At 41.2% G+C, this 17,077-nt stretch overlaps 1 protein-coding gene across 3 annotated transcripts in view; it reads right to left on the reverse strand.

Annotated features, from left to right (window-relative positions):
* The window catches only part of FYN (FYN proto-oncogene, Src family tyrosine kinase), a 130,359-nt gene that overhangs the window by 42,762 nt on the left and 70,520 nt on the right, over positions 1 to 17,077 (reverse strand). The window contains exon 1 of one of the 3 annotated variants that reach the window (XM_072331618.1): positions 10,375 to 10,510. The exons of 1 other annotated variant lie outside the window; for it this stretch is intronic. The gene's annotated coding sequence lies outside the window, so the exon portion shown is untranslated. Of the gene's footprint in view, positions 1 to 10,374; positions 10,511 to 17,077 lie in introns of those variants that run through there. One more of the 3 variants, XM_072331616.1, reaches the window with a different exon arrangement.

The following is a 17,077-nucleotide window of genomic DNA, read 5'->3' on the forward strand; positions in this document are numbered from 1 at the left end:
AAGAGCTATCACAACCCTGCACGCTTCATTTGCTCATTCTAGTCAGTTGATGAAGAAAAAGTTAAAATCTTTCAAAGTATTAATTCTGAAAAAGTGTATGAACCAGGAGATAGCACACATAAGTACCAATATTCTTAGAACAAAAATAACCATTTGGGGATTTCTTTTTATAAGGAATAATATGAATAGAAAAGCAAGGAATTATCACTGCTTTGAGTTTTGTTTGGGTTTTTTTTGCTCCTTTTCTCTGCAATGGCAGCATACAGGGAAGGAGAATTTGATGCAGTTGGTTGCTGACAGAAAGGCTTTTTTCTTTCTGTTGCCCCTTTCCACTTTGTCAGTGTCTGGACAATCCAAGCATAAAGACTGCTTGAATGTATTCTCTTGTAAAATGTAAGAGATGGTGTTAATGTGCATGCAACTTTTCGAGCCAGCTCCTTTGAAGTTGTCTATTCCTGTCTGAAAGACTCCAGCCAACTACTTTATATCATGGAGAGTTTGCTAAATGTGAGAGAATACATGTGTGAGTGCATGCTTCAAGAGAATTTAGCTAACTCAGGGTTTTCATAGACAATAAATGTAAACTCAATTCAGCATCAGTCTTCACATGAATGAATGGAGTCCAAAAACTAATCTCCTTCAGTATCACAGAGAAGGCATTTCACATCCTAAAGTCTTCTCACCCCGCATGTCAGCACTTGGAGCACTGGAAGGCTGGAGTTATTTAGCCAGCACTGAGATCACCAAACAAAATCTGGAGCTGTTTCACACTGAATTCTCAGGAGAAAAGCACATAATATTGTTCATCCAACACGCTGTGCAACTTACGGTAAAGGAACAAGATTTTATTCCATGTCCATTAGGAAAGGCATCGCTTCTCAGATGTACAAGTTATACAGTCATACAGTGCTATCATAATTTGCCACTGATTTTCTTAAAACCAGCCTGATTAAAATTAACTTTTCCAATGCAAACATATTGCTTTTATTTGTTTACAAGATGCATTTTTATGGGCAATATAAAACATGTGTTTTCATGAAAATATAAAACATTTACATAGTTTCCGAGACTTCCTTAGAGACAAATGAAAATAACCATTACGATATTTGCCTCTCCTCTTGTCCCTCTTATATTTCTTGGACTCAACATTTACACTGCAAGTGATCCAACATCAGCCTAACCGGAAGAGTAGTTTCCTCCCACGTGGTGGAAACATTATTTGACAAAGATATAAAGGTAATCTTTTATTGTTATTAAGTTTTTATATACTCATAGCTCCTTAATTATGTTCAGTGCAGTTCTCTGTTTGGTCATAAAGCCTGGGAAAAGTCCAGGAGTATGAAGAAATGCTCATTTTTTGTACTCTAAAAGCAAAATGTGAGATATGTGAAAAATGAAAAGACAAAACGTGGTCTACTCGAGCTCCTGCAGTTGCAAACTATGAAGATGAGATGGATGGGAGGATAAGTAGTGTAAATTCAGTGCCTCATAGCATCAGAAGCTTTCTGAATTACAGTACACACAGTACAGCTTACTGAATTACAATGCCCGTTTCAGAACCTGATTTTTTTCTCAAAAACAAATAAACTTCAGGAGCAAGTCTGTCCTTAAAACACTTGAGGGGGGGCACAGGGGGAGATGCAGGGGGACATCTACCTGTTCTGCATGCTCCCATGTGCCATGGGATGAAGAGACGGGGTGAGTGCAGAGCTGGGCTCCTCTTTCTCTCCTCAGCTTTCTGTGGAGAAAATCTCTATTTTCAGGAGAACTTCTTTCAGTGAGAGATATGAAAGGGAAAGACTGGTTGAATGGTAACTGTCAACTGTCTTTTTCTGACCAAATCTTACAAATCTTGACAGGAAAGCACCAGCAGGAAAGCTGAATTAAAAAACAGTCATGTTGAAAAGGAATCAGAAGAATAAAACCTTTGGCTTTTATTCAGTCTCTGTGGTACTTGCTAATCAAACCAAGGCTTGCATCCAGCATGGCACTGAACAAAATATTCCCTAAGGGATATCTTCTTGGTGTTTCATGTTTTGCTGAAAGCACCACAGCATATCAGACTGTGACATCAAATAAGCCAAGTTTCACGAGTTGCAGTAGGATTTAATATTCAAAATGCCACATTCTGGGAAGATGCAAAAAGAACAGAAAAGGCTTTCCAAGAATAAGAACTACAGGAACTTCTGAAAGAGCGTTCAGTGTTCTGTGGAATGCCTCCTGCAGGCCAGAGAGAGGGAATAATCTACACAGAAATTTACCCCGAAGTTGGAATTGTTTTACTTTTCACATCACCATCAGTCGATCCCTGGAGAGAAACTGAGGGAGTATTTTTGAACACAAGACTTAGATGCATTAAAAAATCCAGTTTTCAGAGAAGTCTTGCCTGTTCACTTTGACTATTACAACAAGTCATTAGGAAGGCAGCCCAAGATGGGCAACAAACAGGCACTTAAACCTTGTCCCGCAGAGAATTTTCAAGCTGCTTGCTCAATGACCTTTCTTTGAATTAGGTGTATGCTGATAGTAGCATTTTGGATGCCCAGAATCTGTTTTCAGGGCAACGTGTGGAATAGCGCTAAAAGTCTGGTCAGAGCATACTGGACCATGGCAGATCTGTTAGAGGACTGCCTCCAACCCAGCTTGACCAGTGATTCAGCAACTTACAGGAGTCAAAAAGATACAAAAAAATGTTGCTATGTGATAGATTTGGTTTTGTGTAGACTTCCTGCAAATCTACATGTGCTCAGTGCCTTCCATACTGCATTAAAAAATGGAAATCAGAGAAGATGCAATCCTAGTGCTGGATTTTCTGTGACAATTAAGAATATGCACATACACAGTGTGGTATTCCTGAACAATAGGCCTGAAACAACAGGGCAAAACTTTGAGTTGAGCATGTAGCAGGATCAATGTATTCATTGAAACAGCATTCTCACAAGAAAACAGCACTGAAAAATGCTTAGGCTGCTTTCATTTGGTTTTTGAAGGGAGTCTTTTGAAGCTCCATGACCAGATTCTCCTTTAGTGGGCTGAGCAGAAAAATCTCTGCATTTTAATTGCTTGTTCGCCTGCAGCAGCCCCATGCCTGGCAACAGGAGCAGGCAGTGCTCAGTGTCAGAGAACTTCCATCACAGGAACAGCAGGAAGAGTGGTTTTAGATGAACTCCTGCTGCCATACTGCTCTGGCCCAAAGCAAATGCCTTTGACGGTGCTGGAGTGCCCTTGCTATTGTTTCTTGTTGGCATAAAGTTGCTGTGGAAGTCTTGTGCAATAAGTGACAGAAGCCCCTCTGGAGAACAAGCAGCTCCCATGGTCATGAGATCAGTAGGGCTGGCAGAGAGCTTTGGAAGGCTGCTGTCTGTCCTGCTGTTCCTCCCCACTGGCGGCATGACTGGGACATGGCCTTGGGAATGGCAGCTTCCTGACATGACAGGCCATGTTTAAGTTGCAACATGTCCACAAATATAGCTCTGTGCTTGCCTTCCCTCCTTGCCCATTTTGGGATCCAAGATAAAAGTCACTTACACAAAATGAAGATTTGTGCTACTTCTTGCATGTTTAGTTTCAGGCAGCCTTTGAGGCCAGAACTAACAAAAGGAAGTGCAAGATGTAGGATTTCAATGAATTGCAACTGGACTTGCATTCTGTCAGGGGCTGAGAGCATGATTCATGGGGCAGAACCACTGAAAGCCAGTGATGAACTTTTTGACAGATCCATCGTCCTTCTGGTCACACTCAGTGGGTACAGTATCTCTCCAGTCCCTGTGTAGCTTCAAAGTAAGAAAACTAGCCAGAACTAAGTCACATTTACTAGAGGCCAGAGGAAAAAGGAAGTCAGTGCTCCAGTTGGGCAGGAGAGACAAGAACTGTCTCTATGCATGGTGCTGGCTGGAGGGCCACTGCTGTGGGTCTGGCTGAAGGCTGGCTGGGGAGGGTTACACGTCAAGGCCAAAAGGAAATGCTTTATCACAGTGTGGCTGCAATCAAAAGCTCCCCGATGTAACTGATGAAAGAGCAGGACACGAACCCTCCCAGCTGCCATCAAAAAACACACTCTGCCACCCTCCCCATTTCCTAACTTCTCTGCCAGCCAGCTGAGTCTGTGAATGTTACGGCCTTGTCTTTTTCAAAGTACAGCAAATTCTTTTCCACTCTGTGTGATACACTCCTTCCAGGAATAAAAACAACAACCCAGAACAGAACATACAAAGTAATTTAAAATAGTCTCACCCTGCAATTTCTTAAAGTAGCAGTAAGTGAGATACACCCTGTGCAATGTCAGGGTACTCATTTCTTTAAAAAAAAGGATGCCCTAGAAAAGCACAGAATGGGAAGATGAGTTGCGAGGAGATGCTCTCCCTGTTTTTTTCCCTTTCTTTTCCCACCAACAACCAACTTTCAGATGCAATCTAAAAGAAAGAAGTTTACTTACAGCCAAGCGGATAAGTAATGCCCACAGGTTCTGCATTCGCACTGAAGAGCGAGTCAGACACCAACCTTCAGCTAGGATTTCTTTCCTTTTTGTTGTTCTTAAGACGAGTTCAGGAAAGATTTGAAATTAAGGCAGCAACGACACACAGTGAACACACAGCTTACTCTGCAGTGAAAAACACGGAAAGGATGGGTCTGTCCTCGGCTCTGGGTAACACTTAAGAAGACAATGTAAATTCAGTAGCATGATTTCGAGCTACATTCCTCCTTCATCAAGTTGCTTGTGGTAGCTCTATTCAGCAGCTGAGAGAAGTGGGTGGATGGCCTGCATAAGCATTTTGAGCAAATGTGCCTAAATTTTAAAGAGCCTTTTAAGTATATAAATTAGAAATCCTGTATCAGAAGAACAACTGCTGCAAATGTCAGAAGCATTTTATCTTGGAAAGAGAAGAAGTGAAACAGTGTCTCCACTGATTTCCTATTTCTTCCCCTCCCCCCCCCCCCCCCAAGAGAACTAAAAGATGATTGCAGGTTGATGCACACTGTTCTGATTTTTTTTTCCCCTCTCAATTCTTATTTTTAGAATCTACTCAGGATTAATGGGTGTTCATCTGATTCACAGCATGGGAGCTGCACAGAGGGGAACTCAGAGTGTGAATATGGATGGACAGGGAAGAGAAGGGAAAGGGGGAGGTGAGGAAATTTGGCCTATTTGCTTCTTTGAAACATGTAAGAAGCATAGAGAAAGATTTTCTCTTATAAACAAAAACAAAAAACACCACTGCTGCCTCCTCACCCCTCTTTGCCTATGCACAAATCTGCCTTGCCTGATTGCTGGTTTGTGACTGATGAACTCAGATGCTGTGAGAACAACAAAACGTGAGCAAGCTGAGTCTCAAACAAGGAAAGGATATGCTTTGAGACCATTTAAGACTGCTCCTTCCTGAAGGGGTTCACATTTCACCTAGGTTACTAGGTTACTGCTACTATTTTAGAAATGTTTCTTAGATTCCCTGTTTGACTAGACTCTCCTTCCTAAGCAGGAGCAAAGATTTGCCTGAGGCCAGATCACAAGAAATCTCCAGTCTTCTCACCAGAACTGCAAATGGCTTTAGCTACAACAGCAAAAAAATAAAACAAAAAACCAAAAAACCTGAAGAAGGAAACCATGTGGTGAAAAAGGCCATTGAACAACTGGAGCATTGCAGTCTGAGTATGTCAGTAGCGGGAAGAGACTACAACTCTGCCTACATTGACACAGAAAAGAAATGGTGTGACAAGTGAGACCTATTTTCTCAAATCTAGCTGTTACCACTGTGGTTTTGCTGCTTAACAGCTAAGTTACCTTAGGTAAGAGTACTGGGTCTGGCTGGGATGGAGTCAAGTTCTTCACAACAGCCAGTCAGTGGCCATGCTTTAAATTTGACCAAAACATGCTGATAACACACCAGTGTTTTAGTCTCCATTGAGAAATGCTAGTACAGCATCAAGGCTTTCTCTGTTTCTTACCCTGCACCCCCACAGTGAGTGGGCTGGGGGTAGGCAGCAGGCTAAGAGGGGACACAACTGGGACTGCTGACACAAACCAGCCCAAAGGAACCATGCTCAGCAATAAGCATAGGGAGGAGGGGGTTAGGGAGGAGGGGGCTGGGAAGGGCGGGTTGGTGGCATTTTCTGCAAACAGCTGTTGCTCTGAGGCTGGCTGCTATTGCTCTGCTTGTGGGAGGTGTAGAGGGAGTGCTTTTGCATCACTTGTTTTCTTCTTATTTCTTTCTCTTATTAAACCATTTATATCTTGACCCATGAGTTCGCTTTGCTTTCACCCTTTCCTGCTGGGGCACAGTCAGCTAGTGACAGGGTAGGTGCTTAGCTGCTGGCCAGAGTTAGTTCACCACAGCAAGCAATTTGGAAGTCTGGTTTTTCCCAGCCTGGAAAATAACTTCAGAGTTATACAGGCTAAACCACATTAACCAGGTCAAGAGCTGGGATGCAACCTGGAGATCAATTTGGATTCCTAGATTACATACTACCATCTCTTCCATTTTGAAGAGAGATTTTGAAATCTGGAGAGTGCAAGAGACTGAGACTGCAGTGAAGAATACCTTGGAAAATGGGACAGAGAAGGATACAGGTCCTCACTGGCACTGTCTCATACAGAAGAGTGGCAGAGTCAATGCATACAGTCCTCTGCTGTCCAGCTACAGTTCCACTAAGTCCAGTGATTCTCAACTTTATTTTGCCAAGGATGCTACATACTGCAGGTCACTTCTGATAGGCAGAGAAGGTTAAGCTTAAAAGTGATCAGATACCAGCTAAAGGCCACGAAAATATATTCTGCTGTGACGATGTGCATTTTCCAAAGGAAGCTAGCAAGCAGCTGCAGGTTCCTTCCACATTGATTAAAATACTTAAGTATCACTAAGCATATGGTAGGTCTGACTTAAAGATTTATGTCCATTCTGAGGGCAAGTAAAAGAGAGAAGGATGCATTACTTTGATTTCATCGTGAACCTGAGGTTATTTCACATACTGCTCTGGGAATGATCTGCAAGGGATACTCATGTGTAGTGACTCAGCTACAGCTCAGAACCCTGTACTTTAGATTAAAGCTACTGCAGCCTCATCAGTGCAGCTACAGGAGGCCATACTTTAATCCTTCATGGCCTATGCAGAAAGTCACATTGAAATAATGGACTGAATGGCAGCTGTGGATATTTAGGTTATGTGTCAGGGGTGAAAATTCCTTCTATTGGCAAGGACAACAAAACAACCCAAGGCAATGTGAAAGCTAGACATCAGACATAGAACTCCCTCTGCTCAAAAGGATGGACTAGTCTCTTTCAGCTCATTTTTTTAAGACTTAATAAGTGACAGAAACATCAGATGTAAATATTTTTAATAGTCCCCCCTTGAAGCCAGAAGAAGTGCATTTTCATTATTTAATTTGCTTCCTCTTTCATTCTCAAAGTTTATATGTTTAAGAGAAGAAACAGTGCTTTGAATGTGGCCTATGAGGCAACATACCTTTGCAGAGGTCTAAAAACACACCTGAAGACACTGCTAGCCATGCAGAACAGAGTGTGGACATTTGCCCAAGTGGACATTTGCTCAACCTGGCATGTAGGATTATCTTACATGAGTGTTCCTTGATCTGTGATCCAAGGGGGCACAGGGACCCAAAAAACCTCAGGTGGTCCACAAGCCAATAGCACATGCATGAACAAGCAAATGCACATCCTCTGGACCCTGGCAGTATTTTGCAGATGGTGCTTGAGGTCCTCCTCCCAATCCCTGCATGCTCTCCCCAGTTTAACTAGTTCTCTGAGTATGAGGTTACAAAGCAGTGACCCAAAGGGCCCCTGACGACAGCTCCAACCACCCACACCAGGAGAATAAAAAAGAGCACTGCAGAGGAAGAGGCAGACAACAGAGATTTCTCTGTTTCTTTGTATTTGAGATACAAAAGAGATGAGCAGAACTGGATGATAATCTGGAGCAGACAGGCAGGGTTTCATTGGAATTGAGTGCCTTGTGACTACATAACTGCTTATCATTCCAGGAGATCTGGAGATCCTGTCTGGACTCCCTTCTCTTCCCTCTGACCTCACACAAAAAGACAAAACCCAAAAAACTGCAGAATGTCAGATTTGTGGATTGTGGGAGTAGAGTGTTGTAAAGAGAAAGTGACCTCTCAGTAGGAAAAGAATACACACTCCATAGATCAGGCTGGTAAGAGAAGCCAGATTAAATAAGCAACCAAAACCACATTCAGCACAAAAGCACGGTATCAAGCAGAACATTAACCAAAGCAGAAGTTTTAAGAGGATGACCCTTTTCAGCTGTTTATGTGCTAATTACAAGTATCTGTAAAAATGGATAAAACCTTTGTCTGCAGAGTAGCATTGCAGATGCCTGGAAACTAATGGCTAGATTTTGGTTATTAGAATTTTAAAAGGAATAGTTGTAATTAACTTAAGAAGTTCAGCTGGGAGAGGGGCATTGACTCTTATGTCACATGTCCTATGTGTCACAAACAATGCCTGTTTGAGTGGCCGAGAACTTGAAAGTAATCTTGGATATTTATGAATCAAGATACATTCAGGTTGAAGTATTAGCTGGTATGTTACAGATAGCTGAAATCACAGAACAGGAGAGGACAACTGGCTTCTTCAGTTCCTCTTGCCAGTAAGCTGACCCTTGTCAGTGAGTCATACACAACACAGGCCATGACTACAGTTTCAACAGCAAAATTACACAGCACACCGCTAAATCCCTTGGTCACCCTACCACATCAAACACAGTGGAACTTGGTGACTTGCTGTCTGCCCCAGACAGGGAAACCAACACGCGGGAGCAGCAGTGCTTGCACAAGTGCAGTGTCATGCTGGCCATATGACCTGGTTGGTTAACAGAGCAACTAGACAGTCCCGACTGTTATATCTTGTCTCAGTAGAAGGTTACTTGTTTATAATGAAAAGGACTGAGCCTTTCTTTGCACATAACTAACACAGTCTGCAATCAAATACGAACCAGTAGAATTTTTGACAATACGTGAACAAACACTGTTAATCTATACATAAGTTAAAAACAATATATGCTTTCGGAGAGGCATTTTCACAGAACTATAGCAAATGAAAGTTAAATCAGTCTGGAGACAGAATTTAAAGAAAATTGTTTACATCTGCATATGGTTTAAGACATTTCCTAAATACCTAAAATGTTACAACCATGAAAAGAACACTACACTAGATAAAAATAACATACAATGAAAAGTCCAACAGCTGGGCTTACCAGAGAAGTGAAAAAATATGTGTTATATATAAAACCAAAACAGGAAGAAGAACTAAGATAATAATAAGATAAAATAGAGATTACATAAAGGACGCAAGAAGGTACTAGGAAAAAATGAAAACAGATAAAATCAGATTTGTGACTTTTCATTCTAATAAGCAGATTATGAAAGATGGCTCCCGAACAATAAAAGTGGCAGAGTAATTCCTAACTATATGTCAGAGGCAGAAGTTATTTAGTAAATATTTCTGATTAGCACACAGGTAAAAGTCCTGTGATCATGATCATGACAAAATAACTTCCCACTACAGCAGCATTTAGCAGCGGTACAAGATTCTGGATGTTTCAAATTCATTGTCTCAGAAGCTTTTAGAGAGCTAGCTTTTGAGCTACTGCTGCTATTTCTAAAGTAGTTCTGGGCTGCTGGGAAAGTACTGGGGGCAAGAAGGTGGCTCATACTCGGTCAGGGTTTAAGAAGGAAACAAAGTAATTACAGGCCAGTTGACTTGTTTCCAGGATTTTGTAGAGGTTAGAACAGCAAACACAGGACTAGATTAATAATATATATGCTTTAACCAATCTCTATAATTAATGTCAGTCAACTTGGCTTTAAGAAAAACAGACCCCGTCAAACTAATCCGATGTAATTTCATACAAACATTACAAGTTCACTTGATGAAGGCAGTGTTGTTGACAGTATTAGAAGTCTAAGTCATTTGACTCAATCTGCAGAATATCAAAGACATTGAATGCTTTGTAGTTCATGTGGAATTTGCTCCATCCATCCATCCATTCAGAGCAGGCCTCCATATATGGAGAGTAATATGTGCGGTCACGCAAAAAAGTCAAATATATCTCATGATGAAGTCATGTCTGAGTTCACGGACATATTAGATGTAGTAAAAAGGTGATAAATGAAAGAAGTCCAAGTGTAACTGTAAATGGGAAATTATTAGAGAACAGACGGGATTCCTACTGGCTTCCCACAGGAACTAGTGACCATTTGTTTGCTATTTAATAGCCTTATCATCAACACGGATTAAAGTTAACTAATTACAGTTAGATAACAAGAGTGGGGACAGCAAAAAAAAAACCCAGTCAAAAGTACAAGTCTGAGACAGAGCAAAAAAGAATAGAGGCCATACTTACAGAATGAGAGGGAGAGAGAGGACTCTATCCTCTGAAGCAGAGACTAAATATGAGAGTGGGTGTCCTGGTGGGCAATCAGCTGAACATGGATTCTAAATGAAACGCCGTGGCCAAAAGGGCTAATGCAAACCTCAGCTGTAGAAACGAATGAAAAACAAAAAGATGAGTACATAGGCTATAGTTACTCTGTATTTGTCTCTTGTTCCTCTTCTACATGGATAATGTAGCAGGTTCTGCCACCTCTTTTTTTTCAAATAAAGTGTTGAAAAAAAAAAAAAAGAAGCATGTTCAGGAGAAAACAATGAAGAGCAGGAGGCTTCATTATAAACAAAAAAGGTTAAAGGAAAATTTGTTATTATTTTGTTCACAGCATAGAAGCACTCATGTGAGACATAAATTTGATAACTGTAGGGTCTACAGCAAAAGTAGAAATCTCACTGGAACTGGAAACGAATCCAAACCAGACTGCAGGGCTTTTCTTTTAATACCAATAATCATTTAGGGGTTGTTAACCACTGAATAACCCTTCACATCACATATGACGTACTGTCCACCTCTGCCAAGCTGTGAAGATGATCACGCTTGATTTAAGGATGAACATCCATTTGGCTTTGGTTAGCAGAATCACCAGCAGACATCTATGGCCTGCAAAATGTTGGCGGTCACAGGAACGATCAAAGCATCAGTGTCCTGTGTTTTCAGTATAAATATTGCTCACCCCTCTTCCATGTTAGGAATCCTGACAGCCTCCCTGCTCATGGCACACTGAATGACTGTAGGGAAAGCTCAGTCTTTTAGGGCTGAGGTACTGTCTTAGTATGGATGGCAGTCATCCTTTTATAGGATCTGCAGACAGCTCTCTCTGGATTGCCACCACTTGGCTCCACACAACACCTCACTGTACAAAGTTGCTGACAACTGAGATGACAGGGAAACAACTTTCTGGAAATGGAAGAAGGCTGTCACAGCTCTGTAACAACTCACTGTAGATAGCACCTGTGAGCCCTTCTTTCAGCAAGTCACTTGATCTGCTCCCTGCTGCTTATAGACAGATCCTACCCCAGGATCCCACAGATAAAGAAGGTGACGTCAGGAAGGAGTCTTCTCTACTCTGTAGACAGTTCATCTCCCAGCTTCATCCTTTCAGGATGAACTTAAGGACCAGCTACTTCAGGAAACCAGCTAGCGTCTCTGAGCAGGCACCTCCCAGCTCTTTCAGGACATCCACACCTCCTCCTTTCCCATCACCTGCTGAGAGACCTGGATAGCACCAAGGAAGCTTCTACTGCCGTGTTCCCAGGCTGGATGCTGGCAGGTGGGCTCCTAAGGACCTTGTGCTCTGTGGAGGGCAGTGGCTACTCAATTTGCTTCACATACAGCCTGTCAATATCTAGATTTGGTGGTTTTTAAGGACACAGCACAAAGTCTTTGTTCATGCTGCCTGTCTTAACTCAGGCCTCTGGCCAAAAATATGAATCCCATCAATGTGGGGGAGGGACAAAGGCTGGGGAATGTTTGATTTGTGCCAGCTTATTTTAAGCTTCAGGGATGAATCCATTTATGATCGAATGCTGCAAAGTACATTCTGCAAATAATACATAAAATAATTTCAATTACTTGAGCTCAAACTTAGTTCAAACATGCTGCTCTGGAGATTTTAAAGGCATTATATTACATAAAAATTTCATTACAGTTAATTATTCATGACTCTACAGATATTTTTTTCCATTCAATAGATAGAAAAAGAATGTGTTTTCCAAACTTTCAGTCCTTTTCACTAATTGATGCATGTTAAAACACAGCACAGTAAAGCTGTACTGCTAGGTTACAAATACAGAGGGAACATCCCATCTTATGTAAACTGGTCATAGTACAGAATTTCTGCAGAGTGAACTAAACTAACAAAGCTGGTGAAAATGTTAGGGAAAAAGAAGTTCCATCCAAATGTGATATTTATGTACCTATATGCACACACATTCACACACATGCCACCACCAAACCAACTCTGCCAAACCTGGTAATCCTATCAACAGATCTCAAGGCTCAAAAATGTGTGACTGGCAATTCTTTGTTCACTAAAGAGCAAAAAATTTGGAAAAGTCGATCTTGATCAAGATTGATCCTCCCACATGCATTTTTCTTCCGCTTTCCTCTGGCATATCCCCATCTACATCCTACAGTACTAGGATGTCCTGCTAAGCAGTTGTGCATGCGTGTTTTTTAGGCCTTCTGAAGGCTTGCTTATGTGAAAAAATGTGTTATTTTTCCATTTAGACTACAAACATCACATAGCTAGAATCCACAAATTTACTTCAAAAGACAGAACTGTGGTAAATTCCTTAACAAAAATGCATAGAGACTACATAAAAGCAAATATCTTTAACATACAGACTGACAAAAACCTTTTTGAAATATTAAAGGATAAGCCAATGCTAGGCTTGTCCTTTTACTCCAGACACACAGAGAGAGAATTAAATGGGAGGAGTGAGACTAATGATTTGCCTCTGTAACTCACCCAGGCCAGACACAGTGATGCTATGGAAGTTAATGCAATGAACCCCAGAAGTGTCACTTTCACGAATCTCAAGAGGCATCATTGACCTGAAGCTGGCTGCAGTTTCTGCCCCAATTCCAGTTTAATGTATTCTTGTTTGACCCTCAAGCGACAGTGTTGCCAGAGAACACGCTAAGAAACAAATGCAGGCAATTGCTTTGACATAATTGTTTTGGACGCAGCCAGATCGAAAGTGCTGATGTAAACAGAGACTAGAAGAGGGTTTTACCAGGTCTCCTCTCCTCACTGAGGAAAACAATAAGAGAACAGAGCACCACCTAAAACCCAGCCAAACATGTGCTCACCTCTCAGCAGCAAAACTAACACATCTCTCCTAAGAAATGGATAAATTAGATAAACACTTCCAAAGCGTCATATTTATATACACTCAGCATTTGATTTATACTTTAAACTTACATGATTTGTATATTTAATTTGTTCTTTATGCATGACACACATCTGTTGCATGGATGACATTAATTTTAAACCCCAGGAACAGCATAACTCAGTCCTTTATGATCACAAGACATTGAAAAGAGTTACAACACAACTCCCTCCCCTTAAAGCAAATTGTTTTTCTTCCCTTTCTCTCATTCTTCTGAACTTTGAGGGGCTGTATGGACCTGCTGTCAACGCTATTGTCAGGATGACACTTTTCTGCCCTACCACTCATTGAAACACCCAAGCTTACACAACTTTGAAGCTGCATAGTTTGGTGTTGGAGAACATTGAAGCGATGCTTATTTCTTTGCACAGGGACTGCAAGAACAGAAGCTGGGAATATTTTTTTGCAAAGGAAAGATGAATTATGGTAGGAAACCAGACCAAGGAAACTTAAGAATAAAAGACTCAACTAATTGGTCACAGATGCTCCTGAAAAAAATTACATATGAAAGACAAAGAGAAAAGAACGCACAGCAATAGGGTAGGTTTTTGGAACTCATAAGTGAAGACACCAAGGTGGAACATGGCTTTTCCCTCAGACTTATGCAAAGAATATAGCTCAAAGAAGCAAATCCCAAGCTGATCCTCTCCTCCCTCTTTTACCTCATTTCCTAAGATAAGTTTCCAGCTTTGCTACTTTTAGTTCTCCTTTTCTCCCACTCTTCCAGCTCCCCATCTGCCCATTCAGGCAGATTGTCTGTATCGGTATCACACAAACACCAGATGAGTTTCTCAAGGCTTCCCCTTTCTGTATACCCAGAGTACTTCCAGCAGAGAAAGTCTGAAGAAATTGATTCTCACTTCCCTTTTCTGCAGTTACTTGTGTGGGTCACTCTATCACAATAGAAGTCTGCATCCAACCAAGACAGAGACAGATAAAAATTAGTTTTGAACATCCCTAAGAAACGGGGTCTTGAAGAGATGAACAAGCATGCATTACAGCCACTAAACTACTTGATTGATCCTGGGCATAAAAACTGGCCTTGTACAAATAAACAAAATCCGTCCCCACAGTATGGCCAGAAAGTATGATCCACAACTTGCCTGATCATCAGAGGCTAAAGGGCCTTTTCAGGTATGCTGGGACTTACATTAGTGTTTTGCTGTCTAGAGAATTAGGATTTTAAGGCCATCATTATCAGGACACTTTAGTCACTGTAATGTTATGGTTTCCCGCCCCTTGTGCAACCTTCCAGACAGAAAATTTTGGATCCTCTACAGCAGAGTCAGACAACAAAGGCTGATCAAAAATAAGACTGAATGTCCTTAGGAATTCCTGGAATTTCTCGTGTTGTTGTGTTAATTTTTAAAGCATTTGCGCAGGATGCAGAAATATGGTTGAAACATTTTCCTAAAACCAGGAATGAGAAAAGCACTTGAATCAAAATAAAAGTTTTCTGGTATTAAATTGGATTTCCACCTCTGTGGCTGCTCTCGCAGTGCAATGACAGGGCAGTTAGCACAGCTTCGATTTAATAGTGCTGTCAGACAACTTGAGGAATAGTGTTACAAACCAGCATTATTCTAGGCAGAGATAAATAAAGTATCTGCACTGCAGAATTAGAGCATGCGGAATAGAGAGGCTAAGACTTGCACAAGATTTTGTCTAGATACACAGATTACACAAAACAAAAAGCAGGAATCAAATGCACCCATATCATTATACTGCATGATGAGTAAAGGTTTGTAATTCCTTCCATAGTGCAAAGCTGCAGTTGCTGACAACCACAGTAGTTTTCAGGCAGTGCATGCTCACTGTCTTTTCAGAGCACTGCAGAGCTGATCAGCTGCATGCTTTGAACACTTCCTTAAACATGCTGGTCTAATTGACTTCCAGTTTTCAGTGACAGTGGATTATCAGTTATTTGGATGCTGCAGGCTCTTACAGGATTTTTACAACAGGAAATGTTTATTCCATATGTAAGAACGCACTTACAAGAAATAATGTAGGAAAGTGATCTAATTTCTATTCTGCTTCCTTCCTTCTGCAGTGTGCCGCATTGAGGTGTTTGTTCCAAAACACAGATATTAGTTCAAGGCCAAGATTTTATTTACCCTGATCCTACAAAACAAGCCCACAGGTAAATAATGCTGAAGCATCTCAAGCTGTTGTACTGTGAATACATTTGTGTGATTTAAGTAAGTGGGATTACAGTTTTTCTTTTCAAGGTTACTGAGCATTTAATACCCATTTTTGCACCAGAGTTGTAATTTTCAAGCTCCCATACATTAAAAGCACTTCCAGAAGATGGTGTCAATTCTGAAGTGTCTTTCTCATGGTTCTGAGCCCTAGTATTCCGTGCTGCAGGGAAATGGCAGTTATGCTGCGTTTAGGGACACTAGCACAATGCCTTCATGAAACCTTGCACCCAATCCATGGGTTTCCCCCCAAGTACCACTGCTGAAAAAAAATAAACTAGAGACTAATTGTTCCGTTTTAATTCATTGCTTTTGCAAAACCAGTTCTTAATTTAGGAAGTCTGAGGTAGCCTTTCAAGAAGACATTTTCAGGCTTCCTCCTATAGATATCCCGTTTATTACTGCAGCCGACAACACATGTAATATTATAAATGGTCATAAGCAACTGCCTCCTGTCTGCAAGCTAAATTGGCAAGAGACTCCACAGTGCTTCTGGGCCAAATCTGCATCAGGCAGGCTGGTGAATTTTGAGAGTTGTGAGCACCAGCAGATTCCCAAACTGGCTGACCAGTGCTGACTGCTTCTTAACGAAGTACTTGAAAAGGGATAAACAGTTGGTTCAGGAAAAGATGGTGTTCTGAAGTGGGTTCTGCAGCTGCAGAAATAACATCCAGAGTTCGTTTGTTTTATATTTTCTATGCTGTTCTGATCCATTAAAACCCTCCCCGCTCCATCCTGTAGTTTTGGAGAGCTGACAGCACTACCTCTTCCATACTTGTGTGTTAGAGAGGTCAGGGAGTTCAATACGTACATAAAATCAATGGACACTTCAAAAAGCTATGTTCCTTTCACTTATGACAGGAGTAGTGTCCTCTTCTGGTAAGGCAATATTGTCCTTGAAATCCATAAGTTTTCTCAAAGGATGGGCTGAGGCTTCTGCTTTTTGTTTGCATCTAAGCACTGTGAATGTCTTTGGTGCAGGTCTTTTTGTTTTGTTTGTGAAGAAAAGATGCTACATGCTTTCTTATGTACGTACTTTTCAGAGCAGTTTCTCAGTGCCAGGAGCACAAATGTAACTGAAAGAGAACAGTTCCAACTTTGTAAGCTTCCCAGCACTATATTTTATATGCCTTTGTTCCCCTGCAAACTCAGCACAGCTTTAGCGGCAGCACCCTGGTTCCCCCTGCCCCCCACAAGTGATACATATTAGTACATCTGTTTTCTCTGTAAAGTCTTTTTGCATTCTTTGCAGGGCACAGGAAGGATGTGGGCTCCTTTTCACATTCAAATGAGGCAAATTAGCCTTTGCCTGGTTCCTACAGTATAATGCTTATTTTACATTTAAGCGTGAGAAAAGGGAGGAAAAAAAACCCAATATGTTAGGTGGGTTACAAGTTGCACTTTGGTACAAGCCTCACATAGCCTCCTTTTGCGAACTGCTCGCTACAGGAGATCACTGCTTAATGGGGTTCAAAAGTTTAATTGTGTAAAATGACTGAGTAGCTTGCACAAAGAAATAGCAGCTGCAGACACATTAAGTGTGAGAAAAGGCTAAAAATGCCTAGG

The sequence above is a fragment of the Excalfactoria chinensis genome, chromosome 3, assembly GCF_039878825.1.
Source record: "Excalfactoria chinensis isolate bCotChi1 chromosome 3, bCotChi1.hap2, whole genome shotgun sequence".
Taxonomy (NCBI): Eukaryota; Metazoa; Chordata; class Aves; order Galliformes; family Phasianidae; genus Excalfactoria; species Excalfactoria chinensis.